We start from the raw sequence: 4253 nt of genomic DNA on the forward strand, positions 1-4253 counted from the left end.
ACTGATCAATAATAATATTTAACAACAAAAAGATATATCTGACAAGGTGCACTATTTATTAATTCATCTTTATGGTGTAAAGGAAGTGCCCAGCTTTGGAATTAACCTAATTCAAAGGAAAACTGTTGAGGGATTTGCGTGTTATTGCATCTGTTTTAGGTCCACTGGCATCACGACCCTGAAGCCATCTTACAGACCCCAAAGGATCTCTCTCAGATGTTCCATGACAGTCATGATTTATTTTTCCTTTTCTCCAAATGACCAGCCACAAATATACTACATGAAATCTAGATGCATTGCGGAAATTTGTAAAAGTATTCCCGTTTAAGGAATACAGTCCAACCAGTGTCATAACTGTTTTTACAAATGCTATTTTATTCTTACTCACAGAATGTTTTTATTTTACATCGACGACTGTGGCAGGCTGTGCTTCATAACAGTTACCATATATATATATATATATATAAATCTCAGCCAAATTGTTGAATGTTATGAGTATATATCCAACCACTAATTCTTTTGTTGCAAAAGAACAACAGTGTAATACATTTAAGCTTTCTTAGCACTGTCATCTGATGTAAATAAGCACAGCTGTAGTTATTTCGATATCTATAAAAATAGGGCTCCACATTTTCTGAACTGTATACTAATTTCACAGTGATACGTTGTATTTTTGTCCTTTTTGACATCTAATTTCACACTCCAAAGCAAATCCCCGGATACATTTAGAACCAGATATTTACAAACCAATGTCTGTTATTTAATTAAACTAGACCTTTCATGTTTCGTGTCAGGTAGGATTATATATATAAAAAAAACTAATAATATTGTTAAATGACAGATTTATATTTTTTAGATCTTTCTTTTTTGAATTTGGCTCAATACTCATGACACACTGGTTGAAGTGAGTCAAGTTTGGCGGCCACCTTGCTCTCACATACCTTTATAGCTCAGCCCATACATTTTATTTGGGAAAGAGTTCAAAGCTTTATGAAGGCAGTACAAAATATGAACTACTTTTGATGTTTGCCCTCAGTCATCATCCCTTTGGAAGACCTATACCCTTTACCTTCCATCTCTTAATACACTATTTCCATATAATGTTCTTTCATCATTTTGCCGTCCACAATTTTGCATGATGTCATGAGGGAAAGCAAAGTATTTGGGTTGATGTCCTGAAATACATCCACAGATATCAGTTGAAGAAGGATCTTACAAAGCAAACGCATTATTCTGGGATTTCAAAAAATGTTGAAAGGCATGATCATCTTTATTGGATGTAAACGTTTGACTTGGAGGAATGTAAAAAGAAAAACTTTTCTGAATATTTTGGCTTGTATCAAATATAGATAATCTAGGGAATACTTACTGTAGGGGTCCAAACGGAAAGACTGTAACTGATATTTTCTGCATTGATGGATGGTCAATAATAAGCATCCAATGATCCAATAAATATACAGCTATTAGGCAAGCTGTTAGGAAAACTGATCTTTTTTTTTATTTATAGATGAGGTAAGCAGGTAAGGATACTTACTGCTCATAAACTCTCAACAAAACCTCTGTTGGAAGCTGTACTTATGTGTTGCACTTCAATCTCAGCGTGACATCATGTTTATATTAGAAAAACTGAGTTGCAGTACTGTATATGAACTCACTGAATTATTTTCTGAGAAATCTATTCAGTGTGAGCTTCAGAGTACAGAAGCAATATTAATGCATAGCTGAAAGGTGATTCCAACAGAAACATATACAGTATAGACCAAACATTCGGACACACCTTCTCATTCAAAGAGTTCACAGGTGTCCTCTGTCAGGTTTAATAAGTGGGATTTCTTGGCTAATAAATGGGGTTGGGAGCATCAGTTGTGTTGTGCAGAAGTCAAGTGGATACACAGCTGATAGGCCTAATGAATAGACTGTTAGAATTTGTGGTATGGCAAGAAAAAAGTAGCTAAGTAAAGAAAAACAAGTGGCCATCGTTACTTTAAGAGATAGGGGTCAGTCAATCTGAAAAATTGGCAAAACTCTGAAAGTGTCCCCAAGAGCAGTTGCAAAAACCATCAAGCGCTATAAGGAAACTGGCTCACATGAAGACCGCCCCATTAAAGGAAGACCAAGAGTCACCTCTGCTGCAGAGGATAAGTTCATCTGAGTCACCAGCCTCAGAAATCGCAGATTAAAGGAATAGTACACCCAAAACATGATTAGCCTTCATTTTCTACTCACCCCCATGCTGAACAACACTCTGGAGTACTTTTTTGATATCTCAAATGCATCTGGAGATCTGGGAGGCTTCTTGCTGTCTGCTGACATTCAAATAATGGAGGTCTATGGTGCCCGAGGCAGAAAGGTCCATAAAAGTCCACAAAAAACGTGTCAATATTCCTCCATACTGCTCGTCCAATGTATTCCAAGTGTCCTGAGTTGGTAGCGTTCATAATTTACTCGAAACAAAGTCATTTAGAATGTTTTTAGAGCATAAACAGTAGTGTATAGGATTTCCTAAAAGTGCGCACATGCGCGTTCACGAGTCTACGGAAACCGCGGCAGACCAAGCCAGATGAAAGTGCGCATTCAGCGTCTGCTCTGCCAATAATGCAAGCGTAGAAGAAGAAATGTGCTGTTTACCTGTGCAAAGAAAGAAACAACGAAAGAAAAATGTCTGAGGACTTCAGTGTTGAGGAAGAGCATGAGTTCTTTGCCGAGCTGAATGCGCACTTTCATCTGGTTTGGTCTGCCGTTTACTGTTTATGCTCTAAAAACATTCTAAATGACTTTGTTTCGAGTAAATTATGGACTCTACCCACTCAGGACACTTGGAATACATTGGACGAGCAGTATGGAGGAATATTGACACGTTTTTTGTGGACTTTTATGGACCTTTCTGCCTCGGGTGCCATAGACCTCCATTATTTGAATGTCAGCAGACAGCAGAAAGCCTCCCAGATCTCCAGATGCCTTTGAGATATCAAAAAAGTACTCCAGAGTGTTGTTCAGCATGGGGGTGAGTAGAAAATGAAGGCTAATCGTGTTTTGGGTGTAGTATTCCTTTAACAGCAACTCAGATTAGAGACCTGGTCAATTCCACACAGAGTTCTAGCAGCAGACACATCTCTAGAACAACTGTTGAGAGGAGACTGTGTGAATCAGGCCTTCAGGTAAAATAGCTTCTAGGAAACCCCTGCTAAGGACAGGAAACAAACAGAAGAGATTTGCTTGGGCTAAAGAACACGAGGAATGGACATTAGACCAGTGGAAATCTGTGATTTGGTCTGATGAGTCCAAATTTGATTGTGTCTTTTTTCGAAGCAGAAAAGGTGAACGGATGGACTCTACATGCCTGGTTCCCACCGTGAAACATGGAGGAGGAGGTGTGATGGTGTGGGGCTCCTTTGTTGGTGACACTGTTGGGGATTTATTCAAAATTGAAGGCATTCTGAACCAGCATGGCTCCCACAGCATCTTGCAGTAAAATGCTATTCCATCTGGTTTGCATCAATTATTTTTCAACAGGACAATGTCCCCAAACACACCTCCAGGCTGTGAAAGGGGCTATTTGACCAAGAAGGAGAGAGATAGGGTGCTGCACCAGATGACCTGGCCTCCACAATCACCAGACCTGAACCCAATCAAGATGGTTTGGTGTGAGCTGGACCGCAGAGTGAAGGCAAAAGGACCAACACGTGCTAAGCATCTCTGGGAACTCCTTCAAGACTGTTGGAAGAGCATTTCAGGTGACTGCCTCTGGAAGCTCATCAAGAGAATGCCAAGAGTGTGCAAAGCAGTCATCAAAGCAAATGGTGGCTACTTGAAAGAACCTAGAACACAAGACATATTTTCTGTTGTTTTAATTTTTTTGTTAAGTATATAATTCCACATGTGTTAATTCATAGTATGGATGCCTTCAGTGTGAATCTTCCATTTTCATAGTTATGAAAATAAAGAAAACTCTTTTTTTATTATTTTTATTTTATTAATTTCTTTATATTAAAAAAATAAATAAATAAAAATAAAATAATAATAAAGAAACTGCGATGGACTGGCGACCTGTCCAGGGGGTACCCCGCCTCTCGCCCATTGACAGCTGGAGACAGGCACCAGCACCCCTCGCAACCTCACTTGGGATTAAGCGTGTTAGAAGATCGATGGATGAGAAATAATAATAAATAAATAAATAATTAAAGAAAAAAAAAAGAAAACTCTTTGAACGAGAAGGTGTGTCCAGACTTTTGGCCTGTACTGTAATATATATA

The sequence above is a fragment of the Cyprinodon variegatus genome, unplaced genomic scaffold, assembly GCF_000732505.1.
Source record: "Cyprinodon variegatus isolate N-32 unplaced genomic scaffold, C_variegatus-1.0 Scaffold1, whole genome shotgun sequence".
NCBI classification, from domain to species: domain Eukaryota; kingdom Metazoa; phylum Chordata; class Actinopteri; order Cyprinodontiformes; family Cyprinodontidae; genus Cyprinodon; species Cyprinodon variegatus.